We start from the raw sequence: 26,146 nt of genomic DNA on the forward strand, positions 1-26,146 counted from the left end.
AGGAGGGAGGAGAGAGTCAAATAAGGAGAGAGAGAGGCAGAGACATGAAGTGCTTATTACAAGGAGTTGTGGTCAGTGGTGGAATGTTACCAAGTACAATTACTCAATTACTGTACTTATGCACAAATTTGAGGTACCTGTAGCCCACTTTACTGTATTTTCTTTTCATGCAACTTTTACCCCACTACATTTCAGAAGAACATATTGTATTTTTTACTTCACTACATTTAACTTAAAACTTTAGTTACATTATAAATTAAGATATTTGAATAAAAACAAACAGAAGAGTTTTAAAAATATGCTGTTTTCTAATAAATTACAATACGAAACAGTTTATGCAAGTACAGCTGCAACAATTAGTTGATTAATCTGTCTGTTGACAGAAAATTAATTGCCACTGTTTTGATAAACAAAGTTTTTTCTTTTAAAAAAAATGTTATTTTGAGGTTGTTTTAGGTGTTTTTTTATAATTTTTTTTTTCTTTTGTGTTTTATCTTTTCTTGTTTCTTATTTTTGTTTTTTTTATTTAAAAAATAATTAATTTAATGTATTTTTTTATTATAAGTTTGATTTTGGTGTTTTTTTTCACATTTTTTAAAATTTATTTTAATTTTTGTTTTTTTCTTTTTAATAATTATGAGGTTTTAGGTGGTTTTTGTTTTATAATTTTGAAGATTTTTGGGGTGTTATTTGTCTGATTCTAAGGTTTTGGCATATTTTGTTTGTTTTTTTTTAAAGATTTTTCTGCCTTGGGCTGTTTAATTTTTAATACTTTATTGATATTAAGGTATATTTTCTTGATTATAATGACTTACTCGTATTTAAGAAACATTTTCAATGCTGGACATCCATTTGGAACAGAGTATTTTCACCGTGTGGTATTAGAACTTGAGTAATATATCTGAATACTTAAGTAAAATACCTGAATACTCGTGGTAGGGTGCATTCCAAGTCAATCGAGGCCTTTAATTGAACACTGATGTTTATATTGCTTCTTCAGGGAGCCATTTAACACTGAGGGCTCCTGTGTGTGTGTGTGTGTGTGTGTGTGTGTGTGTGTGTGTGTGTGTGTGTGTGTGTGTGTGTGTGTTTGGGGGATGGCTGGACAGATGATGGGGTAAAGGAGTTGGGAGTGAGGAGGTGGGGGTCAATAAAACCAGAGCTCTTGCAGAGGGGTTCACAAGCTGGTGCTAAGGAGGAGGAGGAGGAGGCGGAGGGGGGGTTAAGTCCATTGTGCACAGATTCCAATGACATGGAGTAACCTCGCCTCGCCGGCTGCTCTGCTGAGCAGGAGCCAAAACCTTACTAAACAACTCAACATTTTAAGCTGGAGGAAAACACAGCCGTGGAAGGACAAAAGACACAATGGTCTACCATCTTTGGCATGATCCTGCGCTTGTCTCCAGTAGACGTCTGCAAGATAAAGTGGACATGTTTTGCTTGGCGCACAGCCTAAACTGTGATTGTGAGCATGCCAAGCAATGCACAGCATGAAGCTCACCCAGCACACAAGTCCCTTATCTACTCTGTTTGACCCCATCTGTCGCTCAGGAGCCGGGGCCGCGCCAGCCTCTCCTTTCATTCATTCACATTATTTGTCAAATGGGAATTATGGAGGGAGAGTGCCAAGATCCTCCCGTCTGTACCCTCTCAATTATGGTAATGATGCAAACACACACCTCACACTGTTTTTAACTGTGTGAAACATCTCTGAAATCTAGACTCTCCAGAGTCCCTCCTAGGCCTGGGTCATATGGTTAAAAATGTTATTATGATAAAATATTCTATGCTTTTCTAATTCTAAGGTGACCGGTCCCTTGGTCCCTTGTCCCTGGTCCCCCGGTCTTTTTCTTGTGCTGCTGCTCAGTCTTCTTCTTCAGGTAAATGGCGGGTGTTAATTGGCCTTTAAGGTGCATTACAGCCCCTTTTTACAGGCATTTGGGTGGTTTAATTATATAGAGACTTGATCAAACATTTGTTCGATCACTATTTAGGAAAATCTTATTGAGATAATTATCATCATCACCCCCTCCAGAGTCTCTTCCCTCTGGGCTCAGGGTGGCAGGAGGGTTTGGGGGACAAAATATGGATCTGCTCTCAGCTTAACAAACTTGATAATGGACGCTAGTGTAAACACTCCCTCGACCCTGTCAATACTGGTCAACGTCAGCATCTTAATGTCATCATTGAAACGCTGACACAAAACACTCCTCTTCTCTATCATTCCTCCCCCACCTTTTTAACCTCCCTGCCCTCCCCCCTCTCTTTTCTTCCCATGGTGTGTTTGTGTTAGCAGTCGGCTGGGCTTTCCATCACGCTGGTCTGGTCTCATCACGCTCCAACCACACACAAACACCCAATCCAGGTCCACGTTTGAACCACAACTCCCCCTCTCACACCTGCACAATTTTCTTTCCAAAGCGCCTGTTTAACAGTCATCGTGTGCACTGATTTTGCTCTCCCACACTCGACTTTCTGCCACAGATTCTTTGGCTCAGTTGCTGTGAGGACGAATTAGGGGTCAAAGGTGATGAGACAAGTGGGGATTCCCATGCACAGACCAAAACTCACCACCACAAGTGCACAAAGTGAGTGACTCTGGAAAGATATATCATTTCACTTATTTCCCTTCTAAAGAATAGCCATGCACTTAAAAACACATCAATCTGATTTCCCCTCTATATTTCAAGATCTGACATTTAATGAACTGAATTCCCCCTTGGCGGTGTATTTCCATCCCACACAGAACATTTACATACACACACGCACTGAATAGTCTTGTTTGTTTAAAGTGGTTTAAGTGTATGTGACGCTTCTGTCAAAGCTGCACATCCTAAATCACGTATGAGGCAATAGAAATTTAAATTTGGCTACTGCTATTATTCAGAGTCTACCCACCCACCAATAGACGCATTTCATGACATGAAAGTCCAAAAATAGCACAGAGGAACCTTTCTATGTTCCTCTTTTTTGTGCATGTGAGTATTCATACATTTCTACTAATTTGAACGGAAACGAAACGTAGAACTGAGATCTTTGAGATGACAGTAGAAGCCCCCTTTGGTGGGATAGACAGTCACACTGTCTGGTCTGAAACCTTGTGTTTCTGTTGTTACCACTTCACTATTTTGAATGTCACAATGGGAACAATCACCAAGTTATTGTGTGAGCTACATCCCAACTGCTTGACTACAGGAATTCCCAGTGGGGTGGTGATTTGTTTTTGATCCTTGTTCTCCAAATAATGTATTATAAAATAAATGTCTAGACTGTATGTTTGCAGATATAAACACATGTTAAGTTAATTTCTTATTTAAGAAAATGTCAACTTGTGATATATAGCAATTTTCTGTGATTTCACAAACCACTAATAAGGATAATGTAGCCCGTCTCTCAGTGCTCTCTGACTCTTTGGCACTCATTTATTACAGAAATCTTTAAATGAACAGTTCCCCTCAAATCAAAGATACATACATTTCCTCTTGTAGGGCTATTTATTTATCTATAATTGCTTTGTTGTTTGTGCAGATTGATGAGATATCATCTGTTAAGAAGTCTGCTTTCTCTTCAGTGTAATAGAACTAAATGGCACCTGGCTGGTGCTTGAAATGCCAAAAAAAATACATTTGAAAAACTTACAGCGATGTCTCTTTTCAGAAATCATGACCTGATCTCTAAAAATAATCCACAGACTTTGTTGTGAGTCAGGACTGTTTTCTCTCTACCGAACTACACCAGCTAACCATATTACAGTGCAGACGTCAACAGCGTTTCCATCTCACACTGTCACGAGCACTGAGCTTCTTCTCTATGAGTAGATGTTCCTTCCACGCAGTGATGATATACAGTTGGTGTAGTTTACTGGAAAGAAACAAGTTCCTACATAAGACTGTTTACAACAAGGTCTGTAGATTATCTTGAGTAACCGGGTCATGATTTCTTGAAAAGGACATTGCTGCTGTGTTTTTCAAACGTGTTTTTGGGTCTTTAAGCTCCACTAGCAGAGTGCCATCTAGTTCCATTGTATGTGAGAGAAAGCAGACGTCTCAATGGCTCTCCAGCACTCAACAGCGTATACTATAACAATCTAGACTGATAAATAGCACTTAAGAAATCTACACTGTGTATTTTTGGTGTAGGGCTGAACTGTCCTTTTAAAAATAGGTCAAAAAGTACTTTAATTAAAAAAAGTAAAAAACAGCAGGACACTAGTTTTTAGCAAAATTTACTCAAACAAGAGTGAATAATGAATTAGAAAAATGATTTTCAAGAGCAGTTGGTGAGCAAGTTAGCATTTCTGGTACAAGAACTCTGTGTATCAGTCCTACTCAGATTGAAGGCTGCTCATCTTCATCTTGTGAAGGAGCGCGTCAGAATGCTTTACATTCACCTGTGTTTGTTTTTGTTTTGTTGGAGAAATCCAGTGATAAGAACAGCGGAGATTCTCTCTGATCCATATGAGATTTGAGCTCCTTATTTTATATACATTACGTGTATCTGTGCTGTTTGCTGTGTGCATTGGGAAATGAATGTGCATCTGTTCTTCATGAATAATGTATTTGTTGACCTTCAGCAAAGCATGGTGACTACAGAAAACACAAATATGGAAAGCAAATGTACGAAATACTGCAAGGTTCTCCCTTGGCAAAGAAAACTACAAGACAAAGAGATGTATTTTGTAATTACACAGACAAAGAGTTTTAATTAACACCATCTGTTGAACCAGAACACAGTTGTGCATATGTTTTTATTCACTTTAAAATGTAACAGCTAAACAGTAATGTTTGATGATTAATGACAATTCATTGTAGGCTGATACGAAAACTGAAAAGACAGGTCACTGACCACAGTCCTCTCTCAAGTTTTCATTCTTTCTCAAAATCCCTCAGCCATTATAGCAATATGAGTGGCAGCGAGAGCAACACTGACTTTATGGGGCGACCTCTTTTAAGTATCATCTCTAAATACCAATATCAAATATCAGCGATACTTTGATAGAATCATAATAAAAAAATCCCCCACCCTCTCAAACCAGTGGAATTGTTTGCGTAAGTTTTTTTCCCCATATTGAGACCACAATACCCATAATACCCCGAATCTCAATGCTGCAAAAACATTGATGCAACTTCTTCTTCACATTCCTGAAGACAAACATGTGACTATTTTTTTCCAAAGAAATTTCATTTGTTTTACTGTCTGCCATTATGAGAAGAAGCTATGGCTTTGTAGAGCATTACAATGCATATCAATCTATATCTTTAAGTTTTTTGAGTTGAGGTTTACATCTGAGACTTAGAACAAACAGGATCAAGTGGTTCCTTTGTGGTTTCATGGTTGGAATAATGGCATGCACTTGAATTTCAGGAAAACATCCGCTTACTGCATACTGAACATAACCAAGGAAACCCCGTGGTTCTTATCATGTCAGTGCTGACATTTACGTTGACCATCAGTGGCCTTGTGGTCATGCATGCACGCACAGATACATCCAGACACCTACGTTTCACTCCCCCACCAGCATGACTCAGCATATAACAGGCATTCCAAGACCACAGTGACCCATGTTTTTTGTTTTATTTTTACTGCCTTTGTCCAAAGGAAATTCAATTTCAGTCAGTAGTCGACTGAATTACTCAATTCTGTCAAGGATTTGATAAACTTTCTAATAAAACTACCACATGTCAGACATTCACACTCAAACCTCTGAAATGTTACTTTCGATACAACAAAACAGGGGCAGTGTAAAAAAATGAAAGTTCTTGAAGGAAAAGTTTAAGATTTTGGAAAATATGCAGATTCTGACAGACACAATGGTTTGTATATGAAAAAGCACCTGTACTGGTTTGGTTGGGTTTAGGTTAAGAATCATTGTTGGGCGTGGTGTGACGTAGCTTCCTAATTAGGCAGTCTGTGCTAATGAGTAAGCTTGCTAGAATATCGTTCTTAACAATAACATTAAGCGAAAGGATGAAAAATCATTTTGCAGTTGCAAAGACATACGATTCACAAAATTTCCCTCCTTTAATTTAATAGCCTATTCAAAATTTATTTTCCCCCGTCACATAGCTATGCTCAGTAATTCCTTGACTGCTGCTGGTCCATTTGTCTGTTTTTTCTTCCATTTTTTATTCATTTTTTGTTATGGACTGTTGTGTTTTGTCTTGTTGGTTGTTTAAATGGCTAACTGCTTTGAAATTGTGGTTGTGGGTACTAGATTGGTTATTTGTTTAACCTATCACTAACCACCTACGTCACTTAAGATTCCTCTTGTGCTTGGAGAGTATGTATTCAGTAGAAAAAGGGTTTTTTTCTACTTACATTCTTACAATTTAAGTTCCTCTGCTCTGAAAATGTCGTCCTGTGACCTAAGTTACTCCTGTTTGTGGTCCTGCAGTCAGAATATATAGCTACAATCTTTCAATCATAAGAGGTTAGCTCCTACCACAAACAATTCAACACCTCAAGATCTTTGCTGACTGGGAAAAGGTCAGAGGTTATTGATCACAAGTCAGTGGATGGGCAGAGAAAGATAAATGTGGATATTCACATCCAACACTAAAAACCATCTTTGAACAGAGACAGGAGTTAGGTCCAATGATTACGTGTTATTATTTGATTGTAGTTCTATACTTTCTAATTTCTTTATTTCTTTGTCATTTCCTCATTAGTTGCTTGTTGCCTTTTTGAAAGAAATCAAGCCAGTTTGCCCAGGTTTCAAAGGGTTAAACAGTCTGCATTCTTTCTATTAAAACCATTTAGGATGACCACCTGTTACTGTAATCTTCATGGCACATTTCAGAAAAAAACCACTCATTTGTCCTTGAAATGTGAAAGTGAAATGCAAGATGAGAGTGCCTGAGGGGCCTAGTTATCCATTCTCCTCATTGTGCCCTTTTCTGCTCACCAGGGAGTCTTGGAGAGTCCCTGATTTTCTCACCCACATCCTGGGTGCCAGCTGCTGTTCACTTTGCAAGTGTAATTCTATCAAGGCCGACAGAGCTGCTCTCCAGCTCAGTGCCCTCCTTGCCACGAGAAAGAGAGAGTGAAAGAACGAAAGAGAGAAAGAGATGGGGGGGCACTGGTCTCAAGGACTTTCAGCCACAGTGTCTATATTCAGGGGAATAACACATTTGGACTGCAGGGCTGCAGCAGGGAGGAGTAACAATGATATACTATCCTGTGGTTCAGTCCACACATACACACCCACACTCACCACCGGCTCTTCTGAATCTCCACCCAACTTAGATTTCCCTGACACAACTTTGCGGTGGGTGATGTGAGGTGACCCAGAACTCGTGGAGAATAAGCTCTGATTTCCAGGTAATGCACCCACTACCAATGAGGCAAAAGTTCTGCAGCAGATGACTAATTTGGCCTCAATGGGACCATTGTGGCCCCCCCCCCCCAACTCAGGGCCAGGAAGTACCGGGTACTATTCCCAGAAGGAAACACAGTCCTTTAGTGTGTATTATGGTAATTTGGACATAAGTAAAATTCTGTACTTTAAAAAAAAAGGAAACAATCCTGTCCTGTTCAGGTGGATTATTTAGAAGAAGCCAGAAGTGCAACTTTCAGCTCATTGGCTAAAGCCTCTTGTCTTCATGAATGTCCCCACATTTCACTAGTCCTAAAGAGACAAATGTCTTGGAAAGCAGTAATGGTTGATCGAAGTTCAACATTTTTGTAGCCTTGTTAAAAATGGAAAGAGGGTGGAAAAAGGTTCAAGTAATTTATAACAAACTAGTCATATTTGATCATCGCCCCAAAAGTTGTTACTTGTTCGACAGCAGTGTCACTGTCAGGGAAATTATTGTAAAAATCCATCAAATTATCACCTGCATCAGTTTTCTGCTCCACTTCCCAGCACTTTTCCTTTGTCCTTCCCAGCAAGCGATACTAATTAATTCACACAGTCGCAAGCTGATACCAGAGAGAGGACGCACAGTAAACAATAACCTGAGTATCGACAAAGATAGTGATTTCATACAGACAGTTTCTCATATTTCAGTAGAATTAAATAAGCTGCAGAGTTAGTTTTTAATGGTGCAGGTAACGGGTTCAAAAGCATTTGTTACTGGCTGTTATTAAATGTCAGGTCAGACTGAATAATTCATAGAGTAGGAGTACCTGAACATATGATGAAGTGCCCTTACAGTGGAGAAAATAACATCATGTTTCTTCCAAGGTTCCCTTCCAGTGGAGAAAACTCAATGATTTACCCTTTTGGTTGCCCTCTCAGTCAAGAAAAAGTGATACAGTTCCATCCAGGGTACCCCTACAGTTTAATAAAACATGATGAAGTGCCCTCTACTGTGCATTTTCAGTGAAGAAAATGTGATGAAGTGACCTCTAGGGTGCCCTTCCAGTGGAGAATTCGCAATGAAGTGACCTTTAGGGTACTCTTTCAGTAGAGAAAATGCGATAAAGTGCCCTTTACGATGCTATTCAATGAGAGAAAACCTGATGAATGCCCTCCAGGATGCCTGTCCAGTGGAAAAAATGTGATCATGTTCCCTCAAGTGTTCCTTTCAAGAGGAGAAAACATGATAAGGCCCCCTCTAGGGTGCCCTTCCAGTGGAGAAAACTCAATGATGTACCCTGTATGATGCCTTTTTAGTGAAGAAAAAGTGATACTGTGCCTTCTGGGATACTCTTTCAATGGAGAAAATGCAACAAAGTGCCCCTTAGGGTACGCATCTTGTAGAACAAATGTGAAAAGTGCTCTCTTTAATGCCATCCCAATAGAGAAAACCTAGTGAATGCCCTCTAGGATGCCCTTTGAGGTGATAAAACGTGATAAGCTACCTTACATGCTTGTTTTTCACCCCTGCCCCCCAAACAGCTCGTCACCGAACAGAAACACAGCTTCACACCCGCAGAATTCTGTTAGTGATTTCCTTCGGTTAAGTAAGTCTTCATATTAAGCTTCTTCTGATTGACTTTCAGCTGAGCTAATCTCCTTATGTGATGTTAATTAAAGCCAATAAGCTCCAGTGCTGCATCTCAAATCAACACCAAGCAAAACTGCCTATCAGTGCAGACAGGAGACAAGATGCATACAGACAGGTTCCCTCACAACGATATGCTTCTTCTTCCTCCTGCTGGGCATGAACCCACTGCCCCGGGGATCCATCAACACCCAGAAGCAGGCTCCTCTGAAATTCATGTCTCAGTTCCTGTTTTGATAAGTTTTGAAACGAACAAGCAATTATATCAATTCCATGTCACTCACAAAAAAAGCTTATCAAAGAAACCTTTTAACACAATATATTCAGTTCTATTAGACATCAAGTCTTAGGCAGGAAAATCATAACACAGCCATGGTTTCTCTGATGTTGTTGGAAAGAGTAATGGAGCAAAAGAAGCAGCTCCCTCTGTCATTTGAGAGAAAAATCTTTTATCTCAGAAGTGTGACAGGAGGCATCAGCATTCATGGGAAATGGGGATACATTTTGAGTGAAACAGCATGAAGCATTGACGTGAATTTAAAAGGTTTAGGGATGCATGATGGATGTATCTATTTATAATTTAACTTTAAGCTTGCAGCATTAGGCTCATGTGTGTCATAAAAGGTAGTATCCGAACAGTCAGCTCTGAGAGGTTGATCTGAGTGTTGGGAGTATAATGGGAGCAGTAGGAGTGGTAGATATAGTTGTGTTTCTTTTGTTGCTCTGTACCGTCCAACATTTGGCTAAGGCCAACACTTGGATATTCACTCTGGGAAACCGCAGCTCCAGGAAGCTATTACATCACCTCTACAACTGTGTGTGGGTGTGTGTGTCTATCCGTGAATGTATTTGTCCAAGTAAGGTTAATGGTGTGAGGTTGTGTGTGTGTCCCTTCTGTATGCGTCAGTCATCGATATGTCATCCTTACTACTCATCTATGGTTTGCGTTTCAGCAGTTCACTGATGTCTTTCACACCGGTTGCAAACTGAAAATACAAAAGAATCTGCTTTAAGAAAGGAAAGGAGGGGGGGAGTGTTTTTGTTAAAACAAACTGCTGGCAGTATCACTATGAAACAGCCTTTGATGCTGTGTGGTACACTTGAGGGAGTCAGCTAACGTGTCTATTGACTCAGTCCACCTCTCCTTTCCTCTCTCTCATAAACACATGCACACAAACACACAGCTGTCGGAGTGCACTTTGGACTGACATCCTCTGGGAAAGCAGGGAGTTTCCTTCCTGGGTGAACTCGTTTCTGTGTCATTCAGTGGGCTGCTGTTGTGGTCAGGGCTCGGCTAGGAGAGAGGTGGAGAATAAAAACATCAGGGCAAACTTTTCACCGTCAGAGTGAACGCACACACAGTCATCAGTTTCACCAAAATCAGCCTCTGTTACAGGACTTTACAAATGAAATCCTGCTTTTCCTTTATGGAAAATGTCTATAAAACATCACAGTGAGTGTGAAAATAAAACCACCAGATTAAGATTTAAGATGAAACACCGATCCTCCATTAGCTAAAGTAAAAAGTTGGTCGGTTGAAATGATAACACAATCACCAAAAGTAAACTGAAACTCATTGTCAGAACAAGTACTCAAATAATTGATGTAAGTAGAAGTACAAATACAACAACATGACATCACTTGATTATAAGTTAAATTCCTGCATTCAAACTCTGATTTAAGATGGTTAATACTGATTCATGAATATGCCAGCAGCATTTTGCTGTTTTAGGTGGTCGACGTGGGTGAAGTTTTAAAGGAATACTTCACTGACAAACTGGCCATTTTTAAATCAGTTGGTCATGCTGTGTTACCTTGAATTTGTGAAAAAGAACTGTTTTGCAAACCTCCAAACGGAGGACATGTTGATTGATTGGGGACCACGTTGAACAGAAGCAAAACTATATCAAAACATCTGTTATCACACTCTCACACCACTCTTGCAGTATAATTCAAGTCTCATTATTCAGTCTTATGCTTATTAGGTACTTCCCACACAGGTGCGGTAGACCAGCAGCTCCTGTGTAAAATTAGTGTTTTTGTCAATGTCTGGTCTGGCTTTGAAGAGCATAGATGTTTCACTTTCAGTTCATTTTTAATAGTAAGGTTTTCACACTCTCACACACACACACACACACACACACACACACACACACGCACACACGCACACGCACACACAGTATTAGGTATCATATCAGTGTGTCTTTTTTTGTCTTCAATTTTGTAAATACATAGCGTAAAGAATGATAAAGACTATTTTATTTCTGTTTTTTAATTTTTTATATTGTAGTGTCAGATGGTGGAATTAGATACATGTATGAAAAAACAGTGATTACAGTGATAATGAAATACTTTTCTTTAGCATAAGCAAAGCATCTGTTAAAACTGGAACGTTGGTTTTACTGTTCATAAAAAAGCGCAACTTTTGTAACACATGAAAGGCATTACAACAATGGTGTTTATTAACATGTTGTTGTTGATGGCGTATAAAAACAGTGTGTACAGAGTGAGCAAATGTTTGGCTTTTAACGCCTTAAAATTGTTGGTCGTATGTACAATAACTGCACAAAAACCCCCCAAAACAGATTTTTTAAGCATTACTATAATAAATTAAATTAAATTAAATAAATAAAATAAATAAACAAACAAATAAATAAATAATTTAATTTAGCATTTTAATTGCAGATTATTGAATGAAATTATTGCTAATTGCAGCCTTGAGGCATAACTCAATCACATATTATTCAGCTTTATAACACTTTACAGGAATAAAATGTATACAATGAATGACTGGAGTAAAATAAATGCAGTTTTTGAACTTAGATACTGTAATGGAAATTAGATGAGCCAACCTTCCACGTTGTAATCTTTGTCCTCTTTGCTCTGTGGCAGCTGTATATTCATATTTTTCTTGTGGACATTGACATGTTCTGACTGTGTGACAGGGCCCTCTTGTGGTGCCACCTTGCAAACAGACGTAATGACATAACAAGAAGGAAGTGAACAAAAAAAATTGCTGGATCTCACATCCTCTTCTCCTTTCTGCACTCTTTAGACTTACATATTATCAAATGAAAAGTAGCTGAAGAGGAAATCACAAACAGGAAGAGGTGAAGGTGCATTTTTGCATTTGATTATCATGTCATAATAAATACTCTGACTATACAGATAAAGGTCAAAGGTCAGGTCCCAGGACTTTTGTAGCTTGTAGATTCAGCATTCAGCTCTTCTTTAACACTTGTCCTTAACTCAGCTAAAAGACGTTTTTTTGTAAACACTCATATGATTGTACATGAGCGTGTTTCAAGGTCTCAGATGTCTGTAGTGGAGCTGAATCAGACTGGCTCGCACTCTGCTTACTAAGTCAGTCATCTGTTCGTCCATTAGAGGACAAGAGGGATGCTGTCCCGCTGGTGTTTAAGTGTACAACCTCCTTACAGAGGACGGAGACAGCGAGATTCAATTTCACTGTGAGTGGAGGAAAAAGGAGGCTACTGACTCTGCACTGGGACTCTCACTCACTCTTCCAACTTACTTGCATTTGTGCTGCATCTTTGTGTAAATGCGTGTGTGTGTGTGTGTGTGTGTGTGTGTGTGTTTTGCGGTCCTTGCTGCGAAGTGTTTAATAGTTAATAAGAGCCTTGTTTACTTGGCAGGGCTGCTGCCCACACAGCAGATGCTGCTCAATTGCTGAGAGATACAAGTTAGGAAATACAGGAAATAGACTGAAAACAAAGTTTGGATGTTTTAACAGTGTCAACACAAAGTCTACTAGATTTGTTTGAGAGACTGGAACAATTTAGTAAACGTGGTTGTTGTTTTTAAATCTAAAAGTGGGAAAATGTTAGAGAGATTGCTTGAAAGATTTGTTTCTATACCCCCAAAGTAACGATTGGAATAGACGAAGCACCTGAATGTCGTCAGGAAAAGAAAAGGGGAATACTGTTCTGATTGAATTTTCTAATATTATAAAATCAGTGTTTATTGCAACCTCTAATGCTTTGAACATATTGTTTTATGGGGACTCTGCAGAAATTGAGTATATTTTGAGTTGTAATAATCAGTGTTGTTAGTTACATATTTTGTATTTTTCATTAGTTTTTAGTATTAGTATTCCTCTGTGCTGGCAACAGGGTTGTCCCTCTGTCCGTCTGTCCCTCCGTCCATCCATCTGTCCATCTGTCCTTCTGTATGTACACACGTATACCTGTCCCATTCTTGTGAACGTGATATCTCAAGAATGCCTTGGGGGAATTTCTTCAAATTTGGCACAAACTGATAAGACTCTGAATGTCCAAGGTCAAGGTCACGGTGACCTTGCTTTTGTCTCCTTCCTGTAAACTCGACATCTCAAAAACAACATAAGGGAATTACTTCAAATTCCCAAAACATTCACTTGGATTCAATGATGAGCTGATTAGAATTTGGTGTTCAAAGGTCAGGGTCACTGTGACCTTGCATCTGTCTCATTTTTGTGAATGTACTATCTGACAATGGCTTTTAGGAAGTTTCCTCAAATATGGCAGAAACGACCTGGACTCAGGAATGAACTGATTAGAATCTGGCAGTCAAAGGTCAAAGTCAAGGTGACCTCATACAACATGTATTTGGCCATAACTCAAGAACCCTCAAGAACCACCTTGAAACTGTGCTGATTGTGTAGATCTTCTGTGTGTGAAGTGTCCATGTTTTCACAAACATGGATGTAAATCGTAAGTGCAACTTGATTGGTACATGGAGACATACAACCACTTGGCTGTATATCTTATTATTATTGTTATTTTGTAATTCAATTGAGTTTCAGAGTGAGTTTGTTGATGCCAGTTTTTTTGTTTAAAAATCTTTATTTTTAGTTTAATTTATGTTAGTATCGGTGTTAATGATAGTGTTTTTTTAAATTATCATCCAAAAAGGACAAATCTCAGAAGAAAATTAAATAGTACATGGACAGCTTTGTCTGCTTCCACCACAGATGCTGCAAAGATCAATAATAAGCTGTGTTGGCTTTAAATGTGTTTTTAGCTCTAGCCACCGTTTTTGGCCAAAAATAACTTTTTTGATGGTAAATGCAACAGACATGTTTAAAATGTTCCAGCTCATGTCCTGAATATATTACACAAAGGACAATGTGTATGTGTCTGTATCATGTGCACTGTGCAACTGGTTCCGTCGAAATTTATTTATGTATTTCAATATGCAATTTCAGTAAAACCAACTTGTGACTCAACACACATCCCAGACACAGGCATCTAAACTTGATTTTCATTCCATTCAGATGGGAGGAAAACACAATAAATCCAAACAGTAATGTACAAAGTGTGCTTTGTAGTCAGATAGATACTGCAGTTTGTACAAATTCAAAAAAGGAAAGAAAACATTTTTTGTATTGTTACAAAGGTTGGTGCAATATGCTCTAGGCTCAGCCTACACCCTTTCAGTCATATTATCTGTCTTTGACACATAATAACCATTATTTATAGATGTTAATCTATCTCTTTTTTATAACTCAAAGACCAACATAAAGATCAGTTTAACAGTAAAAGCACAAAGAAAAGCAACAGTGTGGTCATTTAAGGATAAGGTGGGGGGCAAAGCCTCATGGCACCCTGAGGGTTTGTTGAGATGGATAATGCATGAATGAGTGTTTAATATTTAAAGGTTACAGTGTGACCTCAACAAAACAATCACCTCTTACTGACAGGTGAGCTCACATCAGAAGAGAGAACGGAAGAGGGAGAGACAAACAAACAAAATGTGAGGAACAAAAGTGCACAGACAGACAGGCAGCAGGACGTGCTAAAAGACAGGCAGGTGTAGTGTTGTACTCGTTCCCTGAACTACATTCTCTTTTAATAATACCCATTCATAAGATGATGGATGTCATGTTTAAGCATCTTTTCTAATGTGAGAGGCTTCAGTTTGGTTTTGGTTCCCTGTTGAACTGTGCATATCTCAGACAGCTGCAGTGAGGAAAAAAAAGGTGACAGCTGATAAGTTACTGCTGCTGCTGATATTTCTCTCTGCAGTTGTGTTGAAACATATAATGAATTATGTCCCTGATGATTGCATTTTTAAAGAAACATTTTTCCTATGAAGTAGCAAATTCATTTAAAGTTATCTAGATTGGTGGGGGGAAAAGCAGAGTTATGAAATTATCAAGATGTTTCACAAAGTAGTTGTTAGATATTTTGTGTGTGTGATTATTTTCTTCTAAATATTGGGTTTGATATGTCAGAATAGATATATTAGATATATTAGATATATTAGAAATGTATTTATTTGTTTCTATCCACACCCTTTTTGTCAATAACCGTCTCTACTTATTGCATTGTTCGTACTGAAACCATAGTGCCATAAGCAGACACCAACAAAGTGCTGCAGCATCATTAAACACCACCTTTGACTTTGTAACACACATTTGACTGCTAACAAGCGCGTTTGTCCTTGACTAATGACCTTAATAAGTGCGAGAATACAGTGATGAAAGACACCACATTGATTTCTGCTATAATGATCTCATCTATACCTCTGTGTGTTGTTAGCCGCTCAATTGCGTGTCTAAGTGTGTGTGTGTCCACAGGGAGGAAAGATGTTATTATTCATGATTTCAGTTGTGTGTGTGTGTGTGTGTGTGTGTGTGTGTGTGGGAGGCTTATTTTAGTCTTCCTCACTGAGTACAGGAGAGTAAACTAAAGGAATGTTTTACATTTTGTTTGTTACATTTAGTCTTTGATTTTATTTCTGCTTAGAGTTAAAGAAGATTGACACAACTCATGAACACTTACTGTAATATGAAGCTGCAGACAAAAGCTGGTCAGCTCAGTTAATTACACGGCTTTATTGAATTTTTAATTCATATTGGTAGATTATGGCATTTTACGGTTTGTTATTTCTGAATAGCAGATCCCTGCTACAAATACCGGAAAGCTCACACTGAGGTGAGATGCAGACCACTGCAAGCAACGTTTTGAGACCAACAAACAACAAAACCAGTTGGAATTGAACAAATCATTGCTGTGTTACCAGTTGCTCTTTGGGCACTAAATGTATATGTTTTGTAGCAACTTGACTCTGCATTTGCAGCGGAATTTAATGCACAAAATGTGATTTTTTTCTTTTTTACGGAGACGTCACTGTTTTTCCTGCTGGGATAGTGGCACAAAAAGTAGTTGTTTTTTATTGAGACATCACTGCTTTTCCTGCTGAGCAATGGGTACCAAGTGTTTGTTTTTTTATTGAGACATTGCTTTTTTTCCTGCTTGGATATTGGCAATAAAAGTAGTTGTTTTTTTACTGTGACAATGCTGCTTTTTCTGCAAGGATAGTGCCCCACACACTGGGTATTTTAAGCCAAAGCACGATTTTTTCCTGACTGTAACTAGGTGTTTGCTTTTTTTTCATAAACATAACCATATGTCAACCAGCACATTGTTGAAAGTTGCGTTAAATAATAACATGCAATGTAACATATCAGTGGTTTGCATAAACATGCAATTCCAGCATTTTTTCTTGCTGTTGGGTTGCTCTAGTCTGCCATGGTCATGTCTATTTTTTTCTGTTACTCTCTGTCAGTGCTTTGTTCACCAGCAGAAAATAAGGAGAGAAAATTATTAACAAAAAGAAATCCCTCAAATTACCCCATTCTGTAAGAGTTAACGCTGAGTGGCATCAGAGCCTTTCTCGCTCTCTTTCTCTCTCTGTGACTCCAGTTGTGTTTTTGAGAGACTGGGAGCGATGCCAGCTTGTTTGGTGTGTCGTTTTTGTCCTGAGTTCAAGGGCATTCCTCCACCAGTCTCCTGGCTCCGACTACAGCAACATGCCCAGCAGTCGGAAGAAATGCACATTTTCACGCTGCATGCTCATCGCTTTAGCCAACAAACACACACACACGGTGCTTTGCTTGCCTTACAAAATAGGAAATGATTACTCTACTTCATGCTTCTTGACAGATGTGACAGGTGATTAAAAGCTCAGACACATTGCATTGAAGGTGCACTCATCTTCTGCACACACTCGCTAACAGACACTAACAAGTGCCAATTAATCGTACAGCATCCCTTTTTCTTAAAGCCTTTTTGTTAACCTCTCTCACAGTAAAGGCACTAATTAAGTGAGCCACCCATGTGACCTTTGACCTTCCATGACCAACACTGTCTCATCGTCTGCTTAGCAAGTCTGGCATCCTGTCAGGAGCTGACAGAGGGAGTGCTGGCTTTGAGTCAGGGGGTGAAAGGGGAGCTGGAGGGTGTGCTTCTACCACATAATTTAACCCTTTTAAACCTGCAGTTTTTTTTTGCTGCTTCCAGACACCCTTCACGAGTATTTAAACCTTCGAATCCTGAGCAAATTGGTAAGAAATGTTCCATAAATGTAAAAAAAAAAAATTATATATATATTCTTTTAAAGTAAAACAAGGTAGGGAAAAACTATTTTTATACTTGTAATAAATACATATTTAAAGTTATGTTACAAATGATGATTTTTAAAGCAGTTTTTCCAAGTTTTGTTTACCTTATTATTATTAAACCTTTTTTATACATTTATTTTTTATTTTGTCTTATTTTATTTTTTAATAATTTCTTGCTAGTTTGGGGGTAATTTCTTCTTTGGTTGCTCATTGTATTTTTTTTTTCAAGAAATCAAGCCAATTTGCTCAGGTTTCTAAGGGTAAAAGAAGAAGACATTGAAAAGGAAAAAAGAAAGAAGGAAGAGCAGAATAAGAGAAACAATAAGGGAGAGCAGACTGGAGTGCTGCTTTGCTGTGAGCCCCAGAGGGTGGATTGATTTTAGAATTGGTTGTCTTTGTCAGAGCTCACACTGTAACAATCTATCGATTGATTGCATAATCTGTCTTCATCTCCTCCTCCTCTCCATCTTCTTTCATCCCTCAGCTCCTCTCTCCTTCATTCCTCCATGTCCTCCTTCGTCCTTCCATTCCTCTACAGGGGACTCGACACTGCTTCTCTATTCACCCCCCCCCCTTTGCCTCCTTTTCCTGCCAACCCAGCCTCATCCCATACACATACACAGACACACACTGATGCACACCATCCTCTCAGGTTCAGGCACTTTCCCTAAGTCATCAGCAGGAGGTGAAATACAACCTCTCCTGTTTTACTCTCGCTCCTTGACCGAAGAAAGGAAATGTTTAAAAAAATGCAACAGGATATAAGCCATGAATAATCCAAACTCCTGTCTGACAGCAAAGCAGTTACAGTGTGTGGGTGTGTAGACATGTGTGTGTTTGTGTTTGGAAACATCTGGAGCTCAGGATTGCGATGGATGACCAGCTTGCCATATCCCCTCTGACTGGAACAGAAAGAGGTGTGGCCACACACCATCTGGAGCCTCTGGCAGACAGATGTGTGACAAACACTTACAATTTACACACTATCGAGCTTCTGCTGTGTGTGTGTGTGTGTGTGTGTGTGTGTGTGTGTGTGTGTGCGTGCATGTGCGTGTGTGTGTTTGATGCAATGAGTTAATGATGTGTGTGTAACAGGGTCCTCTCACATGGCTGACTTAAGTGGCAGACTGCTGTCTATGCTATATTTTATAACTCTCTCTCTGCTGTGTGTGTGTGTGTGTGACTGTGTGACTGTGAAAATGCACTTAATGTATAAAAGGTAAAAGTTATGTTGTTGTCCATTCATGTGCATCAAGCATTTTACTTTAGTAGTCAGTCAAGTCTGAGCTAATCTGAAGTACTTGAAGCAAGGCAAGTTTATTTATATACCACATTTCGTCAACAATGCAATTCAAAGTGTTTTCCATAAAACATCAAAACATCGAGACAAAGTGCAAAAGAAACACATTATAAATGGACATTTAATACAATTAAAAATGCCATTAAAGAATTGGGGATTAGGAATTAAATACAAGACTAAGGCAGGTATAAAATGCAGGAATAAAAGTTATTGTGCAGTGATAGAAATGAATAAATATTTGATTTTAAAAAATGCGGCGTCAAACAAAAAAGTCTCCAGCCTTTATTTAGAAGAACTGAGACCTGCAGTTTTCTTGGAGTTTGTTCCAGATATATGGTGCATGAAAATGAAACAGTGCTCTATTTTGGGTCTTGACTCGGGGGACACAAAGCAGACCTGTCCCACATCACCTGAGAGGTCTTGATGCTTCATGATGTAGCAGGTCAGACTTTACTTCTGCTATTCTTATTAAGTTTTATTTTTAAAATTGCAAATTATTTGGTAACAAATTTTTCCTTTTTTTGATTTAATGTCTTTACTTTTTTTGTTGTAAATCGGTATGCTGTATTATGTTTTATATGATGTCTTAATGTGCACCACCTTATGTTTACCCACCCTTCCTAATGTAAGTCGTACTTGTGTCTGCCTGCCACAGGGACTGCGGATGGAAATTAGATAAAAGCTGTATCTGGTACAATACATCTTTTCACAATCTGAGATTAATGTCCATTGTACATGTTCCCTTACAAATTAACAAATGAATAAATAAATATTTTTTGCTCCGTAAAGCACTTTGAATTGCCCCGTTGTATGAAATGTGCTATACAAATAGAGCTGCCTTCCCCTGCAGGAGGACATAATTGAATCTATGTCATTTTCACGTAGAATAAAAGAAGACATAAGACATGTAGATGTAGATGTACCTCTTTCTTATGTTTAAGTGTGAAAATGAAAAAAACTGCGATATTGCTGACTTGAGATGAGGACATATTTAGATGAATGATGAATGGTGGTATGCATTTGACAAACCTATCTGAAAATTGACAGAGAATGAAATTGTTTTAACTGCCTTTCTTCAATTAACAAGACGTGAAACCAATTTTCTCTGTTCCAGGCGTCAGCCTGAGCATGCCTGCAGACACTGTGGGATTTTCTTCCCTGATTATCAGGAATTCGCATCACTATGATAGAAAGACTTGTGCTGTGGGAGTGCAGTGGCTGTTTAATCTCTGTCCTTCTCAAGAACAACGAGGGGAATTGGTGCCATCTACTAATAGACCGAAACATGTAACGATCCAGCGTCAGAAAACAGTGTCAGACCACTTCAGATATTCCTCTAGGAGACAATTTAACAGCAGTCACCTGTCTAACCTGATGCACATGTCACACCTACACCGGAGCATCTGAGATACAAAGGCAAACTCCAAGTGGCCCACGGCGCCTTCGATCTCCCTCACTCCTCCCGTCTCCCGGGAGCAATGACAGATTGACGTTTGCCTGGTGCTGCGCTCATTATGGGCCAGCAGCCATATACTGTATCTCCTAATGATTCAGAGCCACACTGAGAGTGGATGGCACCACTGAGAAGCTTATAATGGGCCTCTGGGGACACCGTAGTTCCAGGCACCTCCTGATAACAGCTCTTTTTATCCACTTAGCTGGATAGAAGTTTATATATCTTATGTATCTCAACTCTGCTGCTTTGGGCCAGATATGTATGTGGAGAGCGCACAGTGGTGTGTGTCATTTTTTCCCAGGAGTTTCAGCTTTCATCATTGTAATAATACAATTCTGAAAAGCGCAGGAATAACAATCCACAGTTAAAATGACAACCTGCTCAAATGAGTTGCAGATTTGAATCATTCTCTTCAACCCCCTTGAGCTTCAGAGTGCAGCAGGGAAGAGGCAACAGCCGAACAGAAAGCAATATGCCTCACAGTGCTTTATTTATCAGAGTAGAGGGTCGCTGGGTTGTGACCTCCTCAGAGCTACAAGTAGTTTTCCGTGAGCCTCCCTGAGTGGGGAAATGCATGACCCTATATTCACCATAAATAATCATATTTCACAGTTTCTGAATATGAGAAATGGTGTGATTATGGAGATTTTTAAATAAAACAGCCAACTTTTAAACCCACTTAAGGGTTTTGGCGTTCTGAGGGTAATTAACCCTTTCAGATACCTTTTTTTAAAAGATTTATTTTATGTTGATTTTTTTTCCCGAAAACATGGTAACAAGGGCAATGAGCAACTTGCTAGAAATTTCCTGCAAATTACAAGAAATATGTAGATTTAGAAAATATTTTTTTTAAAAAGCTGGGAGCAGTCAAAATAGGGCAGCACTCCGATATAGAGTTTCTTATTATTGCCACATGATGGATGCACTTCTGCAGTATGTACATTGGCAATAACACAAAGAAGATCTCATGTGTAATTAATTGTATCCACACATGCAACAAACTCCAGTACATCCCAGCAGGTGGAGCCAACATTTCCAAGAGGGAGAATCGCAGTAATATTGTAAAGGAATAAATGGATAAATAAATAAATGCAACAAAAAGACAATAACCAATAACAATAATCATGATAATGATAATACTGGTAGTAATAATGATAATAATAACCAAATAAAGTAAATAATAAATAAATAAAAAGAATGAGGTGAATAAATAAATAAATCAAAATTATATAAATAATACACATATAAAATGGATAAATAAGTAATAATAATAATAATATCAATCATAATAAATTAATTAATTAATTGAAAAATAAAAATTGAATTGTTTTTTACACTAATTTAAAAAAGAAACTGTATCTTAAGAAACATGCGACTAAAATCCCCTCAATCAACCCAGTAGGAATGAGAGTGTCACGGTGATGTATCCAATAGGTCTCACTTTAAAGAAGAATTTTATCTCTGTTTCCACCTCTCTGTTGTACTTTCTCGGTTTTTATGGCCATGTACTGCAATTCACTCAAGCTGTTTTACAGTGTTAAAATGAGAATACGAGTGAGTGTGTTGTGTTGTGGGAAAAACGTTCCCCATTTTGATTATTGCCTTCTTCCATTTTTGAAAGCCCAGGTTTCAAAGAGTTAAACTAAATACAAAATATGACCATTTAAAGTTGATTTTGAGTTTACGTTCGGGTCGTTCTCTGTTTTATTTTGTAGTTTCACTACACGTGTCATCGCTGGTTTACTGACTGTCTATGTGTCTTCCTGCTTTAGTGATTGTTTTACCCCGCCCTGATTGCTTCACCTTTCCCGAACGACTTTTCACCTCACCTCCTGCTCACCTGTTTGTACTTCCAATCATTCATTCCCTATGTACACCAGCCCAGTTCTTCTGTTCTTTGTCAGTTCATTTTCCGTGTTTTCCCAGTGAGTTGCATTTCTCAGTCTTAAGTTTGTTTTTTTGAGTTTTGAGCTCTGAGTCATCTGTTTTGAGCTTTCCAGCTTTTGGTGCTAGTTTAGTTTTCTTCAAGTGTTTTGTGTTCTTGGCATTTGGATAATCTTGTTACTTGCCTGCCTCGGCACTCCCTCTGGTCAGCCCTGTTCTAATGAAACCACTGAACTCCTCCTGCTGCCTCCTCTGTTGCCTCTGCGTTTGGTTCCAAACCTGTTTCTCCTGACCTGTGACAAAGATGCCCGCCCCTGTGATCCAGTCACAGTCAGAGACACACACACTGCCGGTAATTTATCAAAAATAATCCACTGAGTGAAGGGTAAGAAAAAAGGAACATTTGGGAGTTGTCTCTGATGAATTGAATGTGACATGTTTCGATTCTGCCCTCTTTTTCTTCACCGTGTACCTTTTTGCATGATAGCTTTTAAGGAAAAAGTTGACATTTCGAGAAATAAACTTATACACGCTCTTGCTGAGAATTAGATTGGAAGATCAATACTGCTTTAGTACAATCTGTAGAGCATATTGGTCATCCTCACTAATTTCTATTAATAACCAAATCTGAAGGATGAATGGGAAAAAGCCATATGTGTTGAACGGAAATGGGAATGATAGCAGTTAAACAGCCATGTTGCTTTGCCGTCTGCTCATTTATTTACACAGCAGACTTCAGCACAACAACATACTGTACTTCCTTTCTGTGTTTATGACTAGTGGGCAATAATAGACAATAATAATAAGTAGAGAATAATAAAATGAGTAAACTTTATGCTATAAAAGAATGAAACTTAAATATTTAATAGTTTTCCTCACTACTACTCACTCACTCACTATTACTTCTTCATAATATCCTAGCAGATCAAATAATTTTCCAATATTAAACAGCGAGCCTGGCTCTGTCCAAAGGTAACAAAATTCAATAAAACAAAGTTCAATAATTAACACTTTTTCCCCCTCAAAAGCCAGAGTGTAAAAATGAATGGCTAGCTTTTTTGGTCTGCAAATGTTAGCCAGGTTTTCATCCAAATGTAGCATGGATTTTATCTGCAAAAGAAAACGCAAAATAATGCACATCTCCATCCACCACAATAATGTGGATGCTACTGGTTCATTCATCAAGATAAACAATACAATTGCAGACGATGAGGCAACACGTTCTCATTCAAAGTCCTCAAATATGGCTGCTTTTTCAGTGGACCTAAATGTCCAAATAGGATGCGCTAGTATTCGGCCGTGTCTGTCTTGGATGCTCAGGGACGGCCAGTTTACTTTTGTTATACGCTTTGTGTCTTTTCACAACACATTTTAATTTTCACAGGAAATGCACAGTCTCTGCTTGTAACATGCATACGGTCTTTTTCAAAATAAACTTTAAATGAAGGTGAAACACATCATTTTTAGGTTTATTTCCTTAGGTTTAGGTAACAAAAGCACATGGTTAGGCTTAGAAAAAATCATTGTTCAGCTTAAAATTCAAATGGAATACTAAACATTTCCCCTATTTGTTCTCCTGCTTAGGACTAGCATACGATGATTTTTCTCTGAGTATGAGAATTGTAAGCCTCTGCTGTTAGTTCAGCAGTTCCCTTCTGGCTACACTGGGTGACATGATGAAAAGAGCAACAGTCAAACCTCAAATGATGGAAAACAATGTGGAAAGCATGTTGAAATTTGCCATTTATTTTGAACTTTTAACCCACAGCAACCTAAACCTTAGTGCATGTGGGAATCCTCGCCCACACCAACACACAGAAATTAAGATACACTCCAAAAGTAGCTCTGCACTGTTTTATTCACATATTCTAGTTTTAGCATGGAGGTTCCTGTCTGGCCAATACACACCCAGCCATCTGGAGCTGTTATCATCAATGAAATCATTAGGGGGACAGAGGACCTGACATTAAGCACTTTTATTTTTAACGCACTGCAGTGTTCAGGACAGCAAGGTTACAGCCCTACCACACTGCCAACATTAAAAAACCTCAAAAAAACTCAAAACTCTGCTGTTTTGGGTTAAAAAAAAAAATCGGGGCTGAGATGCTGGAGACTGAGGAGGTGAATGTATGTTTGTTTGAAAGGCAGTAAAGGGGGAGAGAGAGAAATTCAGTGTGTCATCAAGTCTGCCATTGATTAGAAGCTTCTGTACGGGTCAGGCAATGGGCCAAAGGCTGCATCTTATCCCAGACTAATAAAAGTCTGTTGGTGAAATGAACAGCGACTTTCTCCCAAAGCCGCTCCTATAAAACATGCAAACGTAACCAAATATTCCAGAAACGTGACAGACAGCCAATGTCCTGATGCCACATCCAGGCTGGCCAGAAGTAACTCAGTGCAATTTCTAATCTAGTTTTTTGGCAAAGTCAAACATGTTCCTGGGGTTTATTATCCATCTAGATAAATGAGTATCCACTACAATGCTTGCTATTGGAATTTAATTTTTTATTAATTAAAAAAAACAATAGTTTAAGACAAAAATAAATCTTACATCTTCATCTTTGCTACTTTTTGCTGTAATCTATCAAGAAAAAATGTCTAGGTCGGTTTGTAAAGGCTATCAAAAACAGAAATATAAAAGTCTGGTGATATTTCCAGCCTGTTCTCATTCCGAAGTCACCAAATACACAGCTTTTGCAGTGTCTTTGGTGTAAGATAAAAAGAAAGGCATGATAGGCCTCTGAGCATCATCAGCTGAAAACACAGCCGGGCAGACCCAGCATGGTCTTATTATATGCTGGCAGACCGGACGACTGGAGGGCACCTGCAGCGTCAGCACGATACACAGACGGGCAGCGTCACTTGAGAACGTGGCCAGACAGAACCTTTTGTGTCCGCATGATACCCAGCAGGATGGCATCAGTTATCAGTTACGACATAACATAAGGAGCAAGAGGGGACCTGTTGGGTGGATGAGTCCAAAACAACCCAGACTTTAATGTGGGAGTCTGGTGTTTGCTTCCTGTCCAAATGTGATGCTTTTTCACCTTACTGTGTGCCTCATTTTGCTAATCCTAACCACCCATCCCAGTACGTGTATTTTCTGATGTATCTGCCATGTTCTGTTGTTGCCCAAACATAAACACGTGCAGCGTAATCCCACCATGTGCATTTGTTTGCATCACAGTAGCAATGAAATGTAAAGAGCAGATACAGGGAGCATAATATGTAGACGGGGAAGTCCACTTACAAAGCTGCAATATATGACTTGGGACGAGAACAGGTTGGACATGCCATGTTAGCAGTGCCCAGTTGTGTTTTAGGAAAGTACTTCGCATACAGGACTTCTGGTTCTGGTGTTTCAGTGTCACTTAAGCTTTCTATAGGATACTCTGACTGGTTTATTGTTACTTTATGTCCATATGTCCCTGTGATGAAATGGCCTAACATAAAATCATCTCTTACACCTCTTACATCTGTCATCATCTTCGTCTTAGTCGTGGCCCACTTTTATAATCCTGGTGCTGAAAACATGAAGTCCAAATGTAAACACAGCCCTGAAACACACAGCTCGATTATAGTGTGTACTGCGGTAGCCGTTTTTACTCTGTATTAAGTTGACTGATCATTGATCTCTTAAAACCCTCCACATGCACACACACACACACACACACACACACACACACACACACACACACACACACACACAAATGCTTTGATTTTATTTCAGGATGAGACTAACCTACCATACGTGGAATTATTGAATTTGTATCTTTTCTTAGACAGGGCTGGGAAATGCATGCTGACAGTGGAAAGCTTTATTTAAGATCCAGTGTCTCCATACGGAGAAAAGACGCTACGATTACTGTAAGTCCTCGAAGGGCTCTTTGGTGTGTGTAAACAATAAGACACATTTATCAGATTTGCTCTAACTAACAGCAAGGTGAAAAAGTGACCTTTACTGTTAGAGCTGCTCTCAGGGGATCACATGATAAATCACATGTGCTCTGAGCAGGATCAGCCAATCAGAGATTAGGATTTACTCTATATATATATATATATATATATATATATATATATATATATATATATATATATATATATGCTGTATTGGTATCGGTTATAGATCTTATTTGGCATCAACAACATTT

This window comes from Plectropomus leopardus, chromosome 17 (assembly GCF_026936395.1).
Source record: "Plectropomus leopardus strain MGB_pleo_1.0 chromosome 17, ASM2693639v1, whole genome shotgun sequence".
Taxonomy (NCBI): domain Eukaryota; kingdom Metazoa; phylum Chordata; class Actinopteri; order Perciformes; family Serranidae; genus Plectropomus; species Plectropomus leopardus.